Genomic DNA, 18,123 nt, shown 5'->3' on the forward strand with positions numbered 1-18,123 from the left:
TACAATTACTTTTCTCCCACATGTCTTTTCTTTTATTGAGGGTAGGTTTTCCTAACTCGTTTTTGAAATAAATTCAAGAGTTGGTAGAAATAAAGTTTTGTTCTGTTTTGCTTTTGTAGTTTGTTTGTTTTTAGTAATGGGCATGATATTGCCCTGAAAAGGGGCAGAAAAGAAGAAAGCTGTTCTGATCTGAACGTTTGAGGGCAACTCAACAACACTCTTTTTTTCTCACTTTTATCTCAACACATGCAAGGATTCAGAACCTTTCTGCTGCCCACTGGTGTCCATAGGCAATCACAGGTGTAAAGGTAACACACCTTTGTGATAACACACCCAGTGATATCCCAGGTAACATAATCTATTTCCATTTACAGAGGCTTTTGCTCTAATCATTCACTCCTTCGTTCTTTCATTGATTTATTTTATTTATGTCTTTCGTTTTCAATTACTACACGACAAATTACCCCAAAGTTGATGGCTCAAAACAGTAACAATTTATTATTTCTCACAATTCTGTGGATTGACTGGAATCATCTAGGCTGTTTTTTCTGCTCCATCTGGTTTGGGTCACTCATGAAGCTTCATTCTGCCAGGGACTTTGCTGGAATTGGAATCTCCTGGATGACCTCATTCTCATATTTACTGAGATGATTGGAATAGTTTAGGAGTGCTGAGCTCACCTCTCCAGAAGAGTAATAAGATGTCTTACACAGTGGTTCAGGGTTCTAAGAAAGCAAAAGAGAAACTGCAGGCCCATTAAAGGATAGGTCCAAAACCGGCACAGCATTATTTCTTCTGTACCCTGTTAACTGGAGGTAACAAATCCAGCCGAAATTCAAGAAGGTAATAGATTCCACTTCTTGATGAGAGGAGTGGCAAGTCTAGGCTTGGGAGGAATTTTTTTTCCTAGCCAAAATTCACATTCCTAACATATGCAAAATGCATTCATCTCCAAATAAGAGCCCCAAAGTTTTATTCAACCGTGGCATCAGATGGCTCAAAGTACAAGATTTCATCATTTAAATTAGGTCCAAATATGGATGAGGCTTATCAGATACAACACCTTTTAACCTTAAAAACCTTTGAACTTAAAAATACAAGTTATCTGACCATTGCACAACCAACATGCACTGGTGAGACAGGGATGACACAACTATAACAGACACTTCTATTCACAAAAGAAAAGAACGGAAATCATAGTCCTGAGTTCATAGCAATTTCAAAACTACAGCTGGGCAAACAAGGAAAGAAGGAAAGAATGAGCAAGCAGAGATGAAAGAGGCAAGAAAAGGGAAGGAAGGGAAAGAAAAAGAAGAGGGGAGGAGAGAAATGAGAAATGAATAGAGTAAAATAGACTAAAAACATGTTTTCAGATCTCCCAATCTCACTAGGAGCAGAGAACATTTCTTGATTAGTCCCAGATTTGCTCTCTGACAATGGTACCTTAATCCATTATTCTCAGCTGGCTTCACTCTCTGGTGACTTGGCACCTCCCTCTGAAATACTTTACCTTTCCCCCCCCAAAAAAGTCCATATTTTAATCTGAGAAGTTCTCTCAGCCTGCTTTCTGCTTATAGAAATTTGGAGCCTACAGCCCTTTTTCAGCTTAAAATATCCTTTTTGGGTCTGACTACATGGTATGCTTTCTAGTTAAAGCCTCTTAAAAACTTTGTGAGTTTTCTATAAATAGTTTTGGATTGGGGTGCGTGGGTGGCTCAATCAGTGGAGCATCCTACTCTTGGTTTGGGCTCAGATCATGATCTCATGGATTGTGGGATCAAGCCCCCTGTCAGGCTTCATGTAGGGTAGTCCTCTTGAATTCTCTCCCTCTGCCCCTCACCCTGCCTCTCTCTCTAAAATTAATAAATCAATTTAAAAAAATTGAGTCTCACTCCATGCCCCCAAAGTCTTATGGTTTCAGGTTTTGTTATGTTAGCACCTACTCTCAGATACTAATTTCTGTATCACTCAACATTCGATAAGGTGAGCAGAAGAATTACACCTCACACAAATATAGGGAACACACTGTGGGACTTCTCAGCCTTCAGCATTGCTTAATCTCTCTTTCTCTCTCTCTCTCCAAAGTCTATAAAAGTGTACAATGCAACCATTGAGCAGGAAAACATAGGTTTGCATGCAGGCCTGGTAACTGTGTGAACCTTGGCAGTTCACTTGATCACACTTAGAATCTATTTCCTCATCTAAAAAATACAAAAAATATAATGCCTGGCTTTCAGTATTGAGATGACATTTATATCATACACTTGGTTCATAAGCCCTCAATAAATGTTTTTTAGAACTAATAAATTCAACCACCCTCCTAATAAGGAGGCAGAGGCCTGAGGTCCTAAAAGCATCAACATAAATGTTTCTGCAAAAAATATTTCCTGATATAATTCATAGCAAATTTGACATCTGATACCAAGTAGTACTGATGATTGTAGAACCCCAAATGTTGAATCCTCAGGCTCCTAACCAAGGCAGTAGTTGTTCCTTCCCTTCCCAATACAAGACAGATCTGAGGGGACATCCCAGCTTTAGAGCTTCCATGAGACTCACTGAGGCGTCTATTAGGACTATTTTCTAGTTCAACTTGTCCTTCTGTCCAGTCTTGCTTATTCTTTCTTCAATGACTATTTAACCAGAGCACATCGTCCAATAAAATCACTCCATTAAAATTCTGCATCTCAAAGTCCTTTCCCAGAACAATCAGCCTGTGTCTGATGTTACTTTATAAAGTATTGGGGGTGCAGAGAGAGGAGAGAATGGGAGTGGGGGAGTCTTCCAACTTCAGATAAGTCAAGTATATATCTATAGAACTTTGCAGAGAATGCTCAAGACAAAGATATAGCATGTGGCATTTACAAAATAGTTTGCTTGGAGCAATGTTTAGATTAGACTACCCTATGGTAGAAATGGGTATCATTAATAACATAGAGATTAAAAACCAGATTGAGTCTCACACCTCTGCTTCCGCTCTTTCTATGTCCATACCTAGGGACTCTGCCATCCTAATTCACTTCCACTTCATCTTGGACCAAAATTGGAACCGGCAGTGGCATGTTACAGCAGACATAAGACAGCGTGGACGCTGGCCCCCACCCAAGCACCCCCACCGCAATAGAAAATGAGATGTTTCTCAAGGTGCTGCAGACTGGTTAAAAGCAAAGATTGTGCCGATGGTGCAGTGAAATGTACGTCTAGCCAAGAACCAAAGCCAACGTGCTGAGCAAGATGTTTATCTATAGAAAGTAAACACTATTATTCTCTGAGACATCCATCTGCCCAGATATTTCATTAGTAGGTTTTTTAAACAACAACCTGCTAAAAAGTTGAGTCAGCCTAGATTAAAGGTGATCCCAGTTGAAATAACGGACAGGGCCCCGATGGCTGGCCAACATGGAGAAAGGTGAAGAACTACAATATTTTCACTACTCTGAGAGGTACCTCTACCCTTTGCCCACTCCTTTTTAATTACTTGTGTTGCTAAGAAGTGGTGTGATCCAAATATTAGGGAGTTATTGCTGAAAATCTTATAGGAACATCCTGAGGGAAGCTCAGGCAGAAATACATATTTAAGCAATTTTTTAAACTAGTATGTTTACACTTTAGAAATGATTCATCATATTCTATTGTGTAAATACATATTTAGACTAGTAAAACTCTTTAGAAAGCTATGAATTAAAGCCAAATGTAAGGATTGGAGTTAATCTTTTTTGCCTGCTTTGAGCGCCATTTTGGACGAGTGGGGTGAAATTGGACATTGTGTGTGTATAATGATGAAAAATGGTAGGCTACAATAAGGAATAATTATTTTGATTTCCAGAGCATAATGGCCTATGAATTATGTTTAAAATTAATGAAAGAGAGGATAGAGAATGATTTGAATCTCATCAGTAGCTATTTTTCTCTTTCTCTGAGGCAGCAATGAGCCATTTTCTAAGGGATTTGAACTTTTGTGAGCAAGTCCCTCTAAGCTTCTAAAAGGTCTTAATTTGAAGCTGAACCTTTTTAATGATGATTTGTTTCGCTTGAAAGAACAAACAAATAAGGAGTTGGACTTCCTGAGAGGTTTTCATTGTATAAAGACAATTTCTTTGCAAATCTAAATAAGTTTTTAACATTTGGAAGGACATGTACATTCCAGCATATCCTTTTGCCAAAAAAAAAAAATCCCTTCTTTCCTCAACATTACAAACAGCTATAAAAAGAGAGGTTATTTTCCTGAAGAAAGCAACTTGGATTTAAAAAGGGAAAAGAGGTGTTTTCAAAAAAATTTTCTTTTACTCTAATTGCATCCTTTAACATTAAATAGAGAAAACCATTGTCTTTCAATACAGTTGTGTCAAATCTAGAACTATTGCTTGGCCCTATGTTTACCTGTTTCATCCTTTGTTGGAACATGCTTTTATTTCTTAGTCTTTTTAGGAAGAAAGATGTCCCAATGGAGATGGAAACTAATGTTATTAAAGATACAACTGCATGGAATGCAAAACTGCAACATGTTTGAAAGGTGAAAGTTATCATCTCTCAGATGCTCTAATGTAATAAATATCCAAATTCCAGCTTAAGCATCAGAAAGCACTTAGGTCTTGTCGCTCATAGTTGCATCCTCCATTCTCTATACTGCAGCTAACCTCAAGGACAAGCTGATATATTCAGTCTGCTCACAGACTATCGATTCTCTTGAATCTGATTCTTTTCCTCAAAACTGAACTCCTTCAAGTCTTGACTATATATATATATATATATATATATATATAGAGAGAGAGAGAGAGAGAGAGGGAGAAAGAATGGCTTTTCTTAGTCCTGTATTCCCTGAAATATAGTGTATAAACCACTGGGTCTCCAAACGTCAGTTTTCAGTGATATATAATATTCTCTTATAATATTCTCTTATTAGGTTAGTAGTTTTCTACTAATTTTATAATGACCTTCTATGAATTTTTTCCATTTACAACAATAATACACAGTCTTTTAAAGTGAGTCTAAATTATCAATTCAAAATGTGAATTAAAGTGATATGGCATATTTATGAAGAAGCTTATGCACAATACTGTTTGAAAATATAAGGCAGCCCGGGTGGCTCAGCGGTTTAGTGTCGCCTTTAGCCCAGGGCCTGATCCTGGACACCCGGAATTGAGTCCCACGTCGGGCTCCCGGCATGGAGCCTGCTTCTCCCTCTGCCTGTGTCTCTGCCTCTCTCTCTCTCTCTCTCTCTCTCTCTCTTTCTGTATGTCTCATGAATAAATAAATAAAATATAAAAAAAAAAGTGTTACTCTGCTTCTCACTCACAATATTTGACATTATAGACTCTCTTCTTGAATTTGTTTTTCTTTTCACCCTACCCTAAGATTCTGATGAAAGTATATTTTCTTTATATTTACTACTCCCTTGGCGGTTTTGCTTATTACGTGTTTATGTTTTATGGCTTTAGCTACTACCCCTGTGTCGATTGCCAAATCTGCCTTTTTCTCTTTCACCTTCCACTGGCACTCCTCAAAACGTCTCTACAACTTGATCTGACTATGGCATTGTCATCCACTTATTACTGGCCATGTTGCCTTTCAGTTTCTCTCTTCCCCAATACAGTTCACAACATTGCCCGTGTTAACTTGTAAAATACCATTGCTTAAACTGCTACACAGTTTTTTAAAATGTCTTTAGTGACTCCTCCTACATAAAAAGTGTGTTCTCTAATCTTTAATAATAAATAGGATATCTTCACTAAGCTCATCCTTCACAGCCTTTGCAACCTCATCCTCCAATTCCCAGTACCTTTTGCCTTATCTTTTTCATTTCATTTCTGCCCCCCAGTTCCATGTCTCTATCTTTCCTTAATATATTAATCTAGTTTGTTGCACATCACACAATTTCCTCTGTTTATATTGCTTTATCATATTTACTTGGTTGTATTCATTACATAAGATGACACTTCAAAGAATAGGTTTTGATGTTTCCTATTCCGCTACAAAAAGTTTGAATTTCCACCCTTATAAAAGATTGTAATTTTCTTTCTTGTTCTGAAAATATGGAGGATTATCTTAAGAATGTGAAGATGGAAACTAACTTAATTTTAAGAATGCTTTACCTATACTATCTATTTTTTTTAATTGGTAAGAGTCAGCTTATAATAGAATCTATTCTCAGCAGTTATCAATGGGTGTATTATCTAATTATTATATATTTAATAATTTTAGTGAATCACTTCACGATATAAACATATATTAGTATTGGTTTAATCCAAAAATAGTTAAAAACTTAAGCCTATAGTAGAATAACAAAATCAAAGCTGGATTCCTTACCATTCTGGGTACCCTACAAAGGATTTAATTTATCCACATTGTTATTAAAATGAGGCAGTGAGACTGAGAATACTGTTTGACATTTGTTCTGACCATTGAAGCTTACAGTCGCTATATTACTTCTGTGGCCTGTGCCATTAGTAAAGTCTAATTTTTTTTAGATTTCTGTAACACACTATGTTTTTTCATGATTCTGTTTTATTTATAGTATGGGAGCCCCTCAAAAATTGTGTTGTAAGTGGGACAACTTGCAATTTTGGCCTTTTTTGTGTGGAAAATGCATTTTGAATTTTGTGTTTAGGTTCTGGGTACTAATAGAAACTAATGGACACCTGGAAGGAGGTATGCGGGAAGTAGAGCTACTCATAAAATTATACAGAAATTAATTTTGAAAGGTTATAAGATGATAAAAGGAATTGCATTAAATGTTCATGATAGATCAGAGATGAGGCCATGATGTAGAGTAAATTTATGATCAGTAGCTCTCTAAAAAAGAGAGAGAAAAGCCTTATTTTTAGCATTTGTTAATTTCTATAGTATAAATACTCTCAGCATGGCCAATTTCAAACTACCAATATGCGATCATTTAATGCAGGATTGGGAAGAGATATGCAGTAGTACAACAATATATAGTATTTCTATCATGCAACTATAGGTATAAATAACCTAAATCATAGATAAGAGTAAACTAATTAGGAGGTGATGAGCTGTATGTTATCTTTTAAATATAATTTATTTAAGTTTGTATAATTTAATTTTTAATAATGGCTAGTTTTAACTACCAGTTTGTAAACTTCCTAAAAATTTAAAAGATTAGCTCTTGTAACCTGGTATATGCCAGGTCTAGCAAACCACTAGATTAATAGAAGATATGATTTCTTCAAATATTTGAAATACACCATGAAGAAGGATAAGACTATTTATTTCAGAGAACATTACCAGAAGCAGTAGATACAAAATATAAAATGGCAGATTTGGGATTAATTTTAAGGTCACACTTTTTAACAGTGAAATTTTCCAATGTGATTGTCCATTTGGGGCAATGAATTTTTGCTAAAAGTATTTAAAGTGACACTTTTTACTGAAAATGTCCAAGAGGCTGAATGACCTTAGATAGCAATTTGGACCTGAATGATGCCTTCCAACTCTAACGTTTGGATGATTATTTTGATTATCAGGTATTTGCTTTTATAGGTTCCTGATTCAGAATTTCAAATCAAGTATGCCAAAATTCATTCATGAAATTATTTTTGCTGAGTCACATGGGTAGAGAGAGGACTGCTTAAAAATGAACTGGGCAGGACAGTACACATCTCAATGTTTTTTACTCTTGGCAAAAAGTAGAAATATCAGGACTGGCTTATTATATTCCATTAGTCTGATGTTTCCCACAGATATAAAAGGAAAGCTACAGGAGAATCAATATTTTTCCCCAGCAGTCTCTAAAGAGAAATAGGATAAGCAAGAAAAATAATGTGCCCACTCACCTCTCAGAGTCTATATCCGGCTCTGGCTTGGACTTAAATGGTAGGGATGCTTACTGAGGGGAAAAAAGGTGTGAAGTTAACAAGTGTAGCTGTATTTACAGATTTTTCTTTTTTTCTTTTTTTTTTTTTCTTCTTCAGATTTTTCTATTTGTAAAGATCTCTAAAAGAGACACCAGAAATGGAAAAAATTGCCGGAATTCATGGCTCTGTCTATCTAAGTTTTGATAGAAAATTGAGAGGCATCCATAAATGAAAATTAACTAAAAATAAAACTGTCATTTCAGTAATTTGAATATGCATGCAGTTTATCTCAAATTTCTTCATGATTTCCAGGGTATTTTAATACCATCTAGAGAGTCAGATTTGAAAGCCTTGAGATGATAACTTAGAGATTCACAAAAAAGAGAGTCTGAGTACAATCAAAGTGGAGAAGATGAGCTGGGCTGGTGCTAGGCTGGTAACTAACCATGCACAGCATAATCTATAAAGGTTCTAAGGACAATTTTGCATGTTTGATGCATTTTGGTATTTAACTGTCAATCAGATGGTAATGCTTGAAACTCTCAAAATAACTAATAAATTTAAAAAGAGATATAGATATGATCATGAGGCTGGTATATTACCCTTTTATCAAATTGTAAAAAGATCAAGTTCTAATCTGCTAGTCTCAAAGCAAAATTTTATTGAATCTAGATACATTAACCACTACCATTAAAAAAAATTGTTACTCAAGCTGTGATAATAACATGGCAGTGAAACCAGTATTTCAGGCCATACATTTATGGCCTGCATAAAAGCCCTGAGACCATTGCCATCAAGGTATGGGAAAAGAGAGTGAATGAGTGCCCCTGGAGAGGCACTGGGGGAACAATCCAAAGTTGTCTGAAATTCTTTTGAACTTACATCTTATTTATTAATTAATGAAACAATTTGTGATTCCTATTCCATAATATATCCATGTTTATTATACTAAAAATAAAATTGAAAATCAAAATGTATGTCTCTAATATATTTAGCATTATTGACAGGACAAGAAGACAGACCATGTGCATAACCCAGCTTCAGATATATCCTGGCATAGCACTCCGTATCCTTGGGGTCATGCACCTCCCAGTTTGAAAGGCACAGACCTCCAGGATTAACAAGCTATCTCTTATCCTATAAACCCATTTGCATATGCACAGGGTAATTTCATGTGCATTTGGCATTTTCACAAACACTGCACTTGGTGCAGATGATGAGATTGAGCTGTGCACAGGTCACAGGATTGAAAGGGACCGTACATAGGAGGCTACTTTGTCTAGTCTCTGGACTTCAAGGATAATCACATTTAAATTACCAAAGACAGAGGAGGACACATTGTTCCATAACCTCTCCAGAAAAGGATTTCCATAAGCAATCTTGGAAACTCATCCCATTTTAATCTCAGGAAGTTCCTTCTTCAAAATAGGCAAAATATATTTTAATTCTACATGTCTTGGGAAACCTATAAAAAATAAATTCTGGGGATCCCTGGGTGGCGCAGCAGTTTAGCGCCTGCCTTTGGCCCAGGGCGTGATCCTGGAGACCCGGGATCAAATCCCATGTCGGGCTCCCGGTGCATGGAGCCTGCTTCTCCCTCAGCCTGTGTCTCTGCCTCTCTCTCTCTGTATGTGACTATCATAAATAAATAAAAATTTAAAAAAAAATTAAAAATAAATAAATTCTGATAATTTAATTTAAAAACTGTCACTTGTACTAGGGCCATCAGTTATATCCTATATGATGACAACAATTTTATTAGGATGTCTCTAGAACATACATGGTATAAATGGTGAAATTAAAACCTGTTATATTTGAATTTTCTGTTATATTTGAAGCTTGATAGTTAATCTTAAATATTCTTTTCAATTGCTAGGTTAGAATGAAGATTTTTATCTAATAAAGCAAAATTTTTAAAACAAAAACTAAACATATGCTATGCTAACAGTTTAAATAAGCAGAAAAGTAAAGACAAATCCCCTCTTCTCATGGGCAAAAATAAAGAAAACCTGTTCTGCATTTACAGAAAAGAAGTGGAGTTCTCTGTTAGTGAGGCTTTGTCCAGATTTCTTCATCATCTTGTATCTATGATGTGCTTAACAAATATCTGATGAATGAATGAATACATAAATAATGCATATTCAACTCTGAAGAAGAATTTCTTCTGTTGAAGAACTTAACCAATACAAAAGTTAAGAAATAAAACTCTTGGGTGGTTATAGTCAAATATGTTTTAAAAAGAGAATGAGAACAGTTCTCATTGTGACCATGTATGGACTCAAAAACATGATCTTAAAAAGACATAAATCTTTTAAAGTTACCCATTTCAAGATAAGGAGTTTACCTTTCCCTGTCTCCACCCCCCACCCCCCCCGCCAAAAAAAAAAAATATCCTATTGGAGAGAAAGAAGCAATTAGAAAATTATAATAAACTCATAGTATTGACCAGAAAGTTAAAGAACTTCTGATAATACAAAATATTTGGAGATAGATGAGAAAATTTAAAAGACTTAGTAACCATTAGTAGGATATAGGGAAAATACAGACTTGCTCCTATGTGACTATTTCCCTCAGAACTCCAGAATAATCTAGTCTGAGAAACAGAACTCTGGGGCAATTTGTGATGTAAATTAATCGAGGGGCTATGGAGCAGCCATGTGAGCTCCTTGCTCTCAGATTTGCCATAGCATTTGTCTCAAGGGTAAAGCCTTAGGACAGGTTTCTAAAAAGAAAGGAATCTGGCATTGCTACTGGAGATACCAGAGTGGGTGCTGGAGCTTTATTCCAGGTTACCATTTGCTAATAGAACAGTACTTGAGGTACAATGACAACCTCTTTATGGGTCTTAAAACACAACCATCAGCTATGAACCTCTTCCATCCTTACCTCTGTGAGGCCCCTACAGTCTGAACCAATGTTCATAAGGATTTTCACATGTGCCAGTGATTATTAGACTGATGAAATAGAAACTGAAAGTGGAAGAAAGTGTTAATATAAGAGGCAGAAAATTTTAAAATGAGACAATCAATATACTTGATATTATTCCTGAGACCATCAAAAATATAAAATAAAACGAGGCAAAAAGATAGTTTAGAACTTTAAAAGCACAACTGCTAAAATTCAAATCCCATACAAGAGCTAAGGAACAATGAGCATGCAAAAGGACACAGAGAAGAAATATGAAAGAAATATCTGAGGAAAGATTCTCATACAGATGTGTTCCATAGATTAGATATTTTTATTCTTTGCAATATAAATTGAAATTTAACTGCATCATTTAGAGTTGTTTTAGTAAAGATGTTTTAGTAAAGATGTTTGTTTCTAACTTTTTTTTAGATTTTTATTTATTTGTTTTAGAGAGAGGTAGTGTGAGCAGTGAGAGGAGGGAGGGAGAGAGAGAATCCTCAAGCAGACTCCCCATTAAGCAAGGAGCCAGAGCCCTGGGGCTCAATCCCAAGACCCTGAGATCACTACCCGAGCCAAAATCCAAAGTCAGCTGCTTACCCACTTAACCACCTGACTGAGCCACCCAGGCGCCCCTGTTTCTAATTTTTAAAAACCGGGAATTTGTGGTCTACTAATTCCCACTGCTAAGAACATCTTCATTTAAATAGAGGAATGCATGACTTTTTATTATCATTCAAAAGTATCATAGTTGCGTGTCAATTGCTTTCATCTAATGATTTCCTTCTTTGTACTTTCCAAATATTCTAGAAGGTAGATGTTACTATCCCTACTTTATATATAAGAAAACCAAGGCTGGAGAAGTATATAAATTGTAAAGATCACAAAACAAGTGGCTTTTAGGGTTTAAATCCAAGATTTACTGACTACTTAAGCTATTTCTCTAATACTCACATACTTTTTAGGTATTACTAAAATTAATGCAAAAATAACATTAAAGTTTTCACAGAGCTTCAGTTTAAGCCATACTAAGAAAATTCCAGAGTAAAAATTCCTTGAAGGAGGCAAAATAGCATCAAGTTATGTTTTAAACATAAAGCTAAGAAGTATAGCTAGCATTCTCTGAGCCTGTGGGCTCAAAAAGATTTTTTATTTGTCTTGTTTTTTGTTTGTTTATTTTAGAGAATCAGATAGGAAATTTCCTCAGAACACAAATCAGTAAAATTCAGATCCCAGATTACTGTCTACTGTTACATCTAAAATTTTAACAGCTTAAGTTTGAATAGCATTTTAGTGACTAGAGTAAAAGTTCCCAAAATGTTTCCATGGGAGAACACTTTTCCAAGTAGTTGTGCTGGTTGAGGGCCAAACAAGTTTAAGGAACACATACGTCTTCTTGGGGGGGTCACAAAACATGTTTTTTCCCATGGTCACATCTACCAACATCCATCAGATATAATGTGGGGGATTACTGATTATTTTATTTAGTCCTCAAATCCTGTAAAAGGGATGACCTTATCCTTACATTTTTTGAGACCTATCAGGGTACCAGGTATTAAGTAGCAGAGCAAGGATTTGTACTCAGATCTTCAGAGTAAGTCCAGAGATCTTTTCCCTTTCCACTTGGTTACAGTTCTTTTTTTATCCCAACCAGTACCTTTATGCTCTGTTTATTTTTAACCCATGTGTCCCACGCTGAAGGAAATTGCTTTTGCTGTCACTTCATGCAGCACTTTAGGATTTTGTTCCAATTTTAAGAGAGAATTCTTGATAACAGAATTGCTGTGTTGAGTATTTGTTTAAAGCTAAAGCAGAAAACCACTCATGAGTGACACAGGCAGTTAAATGGTACCATCTGGAGCAAGAGGCATCTGTAAGTATCCTTATTTAAGAACCAGTTTACAAATAATAACAGACCCCTGGAATTAAGCAGTTAGCTCCTTTGTCGTGAGTAACAGCATTCAAGGGAAATATCTTGCTTCATTGCTTTTGAATCTTCACAAACAGAAATACCAGGATATTTTGGCTCTTTCCTTAGAAATACCAAGATAAGGATCTCCAAAATCAATAATATTAAGAGTAACAGATAATCCAGTCTCATAGACATGAACCAGAATAAAGTCTCATATTTCGAAAGCAGGTGAAACTGCTTAAAAGAATGAAGAACAGAAATCAAAATGGCTCCACTAATGTTTCAGCGAAGCTCAATTTTGAAGTAACATTTTTCCTCTCTTCTGTGCACCTCCTCCCCTCTCTTCCTAGCCTTTTGTTTCAGTGAATCTTTTTTTTTTTTTTTTTTTTTTTCTGAAAACCCTGAAAATGACTAATTGATGAGGCTGGCAGCACATACACAATTCCTGTCAAAACTGGCTAGATCCATATTTCTCTATGAAGCCCTGCAGCCCCTTTCTCTGGAGGGCTTGAAGTTTTTTGAAGGCCATAGCCTGCTGAAGCGTCCTTTGCCAGGCAAAGCAACAAAGCTATTGTTCCTCTTTATCCCAAACTCTGTCTTCAGGTTATATTTTGGCTCTGAAGCACAAGCAAAATCTGAGGTTGATTTTCAGCAATGCCAGGATATTAACCTTACCTAGGTTACGACACAAGAATGGGATGCATTTAAAAAAAAAAATAAAAAGATTCACTTTATAATAGAAATATTGTATAAATTAGACAAAGTGTCTAGTCATTATTGGTTGCAGATTGTGTCTTCACTTTATGTATTGCTTGTCTGCATTGCATTCATCAAAATCAGATTTTGATTATTTTATACTGTGGGTGGCATATTGTGTGAGCTCAAGAAATATCTGTAGAAGAGATATAGATAAGAATATAGACCTAGACACAGGCATAGATACAGCAGGGAGTACAATCAAAGACTATTCCTTTCCAGAAAGAAATGCAAAGCAGTTCTCAGACCCAGGAAGTCATGGCTCCTTAGGGCAATGTTTTCCTATCTTAAAATGGTAATACATGTACTGCATACCACACTCTGAGGTAAACAGATACAGCTTAAGACCAAAGAAGACTGGCCAAGGGCAGTTGGGGAAGGGGGGTTGCTCTGGCCACTGGTGGGCTTGCTCAGCCATACTCAGGCCTGTGGGCATTAAGATCTCTGCAAGCTAGGCCCCAGAGACCAAAATTTTTCTCTTCCATTTGCTTTCTATCTGTCAGTTGTATAGACCTTATTGAAAACAGATTTTTTTTTTGTTATAAATTTGCACATCTCCCGTAGGTTATCATGAACAAGTGTATCACTGAAGAACACAGGCTCACTTGTAAAACTCAAGTTACGCCATACCTAGTATCCGTTTTCATCTTCAAATGCTTTTTCTCTGTAGGCAAAAACAAAACAAACAACAACAACAACAAAAACTTTTTAAGGCACAATTAGTTTCAAACATTTACTGTATCACTGTTAAACTATACTGAAATCGTACACATGCAGGGTCTGTAAAAAAACAAAACATTCTGAAGCTCCATCAGTGATTTGTTTATGAATTTGTATTTTTTTTCACTATCACAGTATTCCCAAGTGCAATGTAAATCATATTCTGAACTTAAATATTTTCATCTCATGCTCTTCTCAAAAGAAGACCTCATCAGTATCTCGGAGAGTTAAAGGAGGTGAGGTAATGAGTAGCAGAAGTGATATGAGAACTCCAAGGGAGTGTAGAAATGTAAATACTGTCGAGCAAATGAACAAACCACCCAGGACAATAAACTATGAAAAAAAATAAATATACACACACATATATATAACATGGATAAATGAAAAACTATTGAATATTAGATTGTTCCTTAATCTCCTTGCCTCCATAAATAGTCCATGTTTCTCTTTTTTCTCTTAATTTATATTGAGATTTATATTAAATCTAATTTATATTAAATTCAGCTAGAAGTGCATTTTTATTTTAGGAATAGCCATCAGACAATGCTTCTTATGTGTTTTCTCTTAAATATTTTCTGTATCTGTACAGTGTATAAGTATCTGAGAGTATCTTGACTCAACAAAAGCACCTTTAAGTGGACAACGCTTTAGTATAGATAACATAATCTAAGCTCCTTTTCCTCTTAAAATCTTAAAAGATTTTTTTTTCTTTTCTGCACTCAGCTCTTTTTTGTGTTTTCTCCCTGATTCATTGGCCCTGTGCAAACTTCCTCCCTCTACATGAATAACACAAAGCACTTTTCAAGTCCTTTTTTTTGTTTTTAATTTTCTGTTTGCTAAATATGGTGGCTAAAGACCAGACAAAGATACAGAAACATCTTCGCTCTATCATATCCATCTCTGCTCCTCAGAGCCTGTCCTATCACTGGGATTTTGTGATGTCCCACGTAAGTAATTATTAAAATACAACTAACAGAATGAAGGGAACAGAGGAGAGAGGGTTAGTGGATCAATAATAGTTCAAAAATAGTGACAGAATTGTCTGGAATATCCAAGCAACTCAGCTTTACTATATTTCCTCTGCTCTGTTTCTGAGAATCTGTTCCAACAAGTCTCTTGCCCCACCTTAGAAGACCCCAGGGAATCTGAAATGCCAACAGTTACTTTTGGAGCAAGTAAAGAGTAGGAATGGGAAAAAATCCCCAAAGCCTAGTTTCATCAAACTTTCCTCACATTAGTAGTTGGGCTTCAACGATTAGGTGCCTCTAGGTGACTTTTCCATGACATTCATGTTATTGTGCTTTTAACTTTTTCACAGTGCTTTCATTTTTTTTTTTTTCCATCTCATAGTTTCACATCTCTTTGGGTGTCTTGAGTGACTATACCATAAATTGTGCTTATCATAGCTTACACAAAACTCTCTATTTTGGTAACATTTAAGATGTCCTTTGTTGTGACACACTTTGGCAATTTAGGCAAAGAAAAAGAAAGCATTCACTAATATAGTGTATTTGCAAATAGGTACAATAAGCTGGCTTTGCATAATGCTACTCGGAATCAAAAGGTTTAATTTACAGAATGAATGACTGCATAATGTAGTCTTTAAATATATAGAGAAAAAAGCCCTCTAAAAATGAAAAGCAACTTGGACACCTTTTTTTTTTTTTCATAAATTCCTTAGAAGCTTTCATGAACTCATCTTTCTTTCTCAAGGTAATTATGTTTAAAAGAAACCTGCAAAAAGCTAAATAATTGATCTGTATAGGCTTAAATGGAAACATGTACCTTTTCATCAGTGGGGGATGGGGAGAAGCTAGGTTTTAAAGGCATAAATACAATTGAAGCATTTATTATACTTAGAAGGGCAATGTTGATGGAGAGACTTCCTGATATTCATGTGATTTGCTTTTGCAAAACAACATACACACTTTGTATGAATTCAAATTATTGAATGATTGATTTGTGGGGTTGTTTGATTCTGATTCGACATTTTTAGTTCCAGCACTAACTCAAATTTTAGTACTAAGTTGGGAAATAGAGTTCCAAAATTGTGACATGAAAATAAACTTTATCAGAATAAAAATATTATCAAAACCAATACCAGATTCCTCCTGTGAACATATAATTTCCATAGGAGAGTGGAATGTGCAAATAAATAGGCTTATATATACAGAGACACACTGGCCTTAGAAGTCCTTACATAATTATGTGAGTGGGGAACAGGTTATATCATACCATTTTATTTCTAAATTATGTCTGGTTTAAATTAAAATTTATTTGAAAAACCTGAGTCTTTAATTTTATGAAGAAGATACATTCATATTAGTTCATAAGAATCACTTACATAACAATTATTATGTGCCAGGCTCTGCACTAAATATTTTATGTGAAAAATTAATTTAATTATCTCAGAAACTGAATGAGGGGTGTTCTATCACTATACCCACTGTGAAGATGAGGAAATAAGGTACAGAAAGCTTAAGGATTTAAACCTTGTTGGTCTCAGAGTCCACACTCTGAACACTACTTTATACTGTGTCTAGGTATGCCTTAGAGGTATGTTTTATAGCAGAAGTGCTTTATGTAGCTGAAAGATGGAAAACATGCTTGTTTATCTCCATGGTAGATGAATGCCAGAATAGGACCCAGCCAAAATAAGTTTGTCTTATTTACTCATTGTTGTTTCCTATCACCTAGACGTAGAACACCACAGTGAACAAAGTAAGCATTTAGCCAATTTTGGTGAATGAATAAATCCCACCAGATAATTACTGGTGCCTCTCAGCAGAGTCCCAAGTTTTTAGTTTTGATCATGCTGGATCCACTGGTGACAAAAACAGAAATTATCAGTTCATTTTATGAATATAAATACCTGCTTGGTTGGGCCAACCAAATTAAAAGGAACAGAAAAGATCCCCTCTCCAAAAAAAGTTTCAGACAGTGTTCTTTTGCCTAAATATTATTGATCTAAGCTTCCCTCTAAATCTAACATTCTAGGATTTTAGGGAGGATAAGATAAGAAAACTTTCTCTCATTTCATTCTCTCCTCCTTGCCACTAGTATCTTCCCTTGCCACTAGCCATGCTTTTTTTGGACTAAATAACTCATATCAACTTGTTTTTCTTATTTTTGTCATTTTTTTCTGTAGAAGTGGAAAGCAATAGAAATTCCAACTGAGAGTTCCATTTATTCAGATAGGCAGCACAAATATCTAACCTCCTACATCCCCAATTTTAACTCACAATTAAACCAAACATCTTGAGAAACTAGATTCAATTGACAAAATCACCTCATTTTTCCAGATTCATCAGTCTAACTGCCTATGTCTCATGTATCTGGCCTCTTCTCTGCTTTTCCTTCTACTGAGGGATAGCCTCTTCGGTTCATCCTGATTTATCCATCTTGCCTATTTAAAGACAACTGTCCTTCAATTATTTATTTGATCTCCCACACCATTAATTTCTCCCTCACTCTAAAACCATTTCTATCAGCATCCACACAGGCCTTAATTGTACCTATTTGTAAAAAGAAAAAAAAAAATCACTTGACCCTGTATCTTCTCCTCTGTCACAACAGAACTTCTCAATTAAGTGTATCAAGAAGACTCATTTCCTTTGCTACCATTCTAACCTCACATCACTAGCAGGACTAAAACATTTTGATAACCCCTACTGCACTTAGAAAAAAATCAAAATTCCTTATCAGGACCTATAATACTTTAAAGAATTTGACTTTTGACTTCCACTTATCTCTCCCTACTTCTTCCTTCTTTGATTCCACTCATTATGCTCTGCACACACTCACATTTCTTCTGTCCCTTGGAAAGTCAAGTTCTCCCTTACCTTGTGGTCACTATCTGCTACTGCTTCTGCCTGAAAGACTTAACTTTTTAAGTGTCAAATAGCTGGTAACTACTCTTTGTTCAGATCCTACCAAATATGTCTTTAGAGACGCTTTCCTGGCCTCACTACAGAAGAAGCTTCTGTTACTGACCTACAGCTGTGCGACTAATCACTT

At 35.7% G+C, this 18,123-nt stretch overlaps 1 long non-coding RNA gene across 1 annotated transcript in view; it reads right to left on the minus strand.

The window, feature by feature from the left end:
* Positions 1 to 443: 443 nt before the first annotated feature.
* The window catches only part of LOC140621455 (uncharacterized), a 47,602-nt gene continuing 29,922 nt past the window's right edge, over positions 444 to 18,123 (minus strand). The window contains exons 3-6 of the long non-coding RNA XR_012021159.1: positions 14,017 to 14,050; positions 10,701 to 10,783; positions 7,794 to 7,846; positions 444 to 725 (exon numbers count right to left, since the gene is read on the minus strand). This is a non-coding gene — a long non-coding RNA (uncharacterized lncRNA). The remainder of the gene's footprint in view (positions 726 to 7,793; positions 7,847 to 10,700; positions 10,784 to 14,016; positions 14,051 to 18,123) is intronic.

The sequence above is a fragment of the Canis lupus genome, chromosome 30, assembly GCF_048164855.1.
Source record: "Canis lupus baileyi chromosome 30, mCanLup2.hap1, whole genome shotgun sequence".
Classification (NCBI taxonomy): domain Eukaryota; kingdom Metazoa; phylum Chordata; class Mammalia; order Carnivora; family Canidae; genus Canis; species Canis lupus.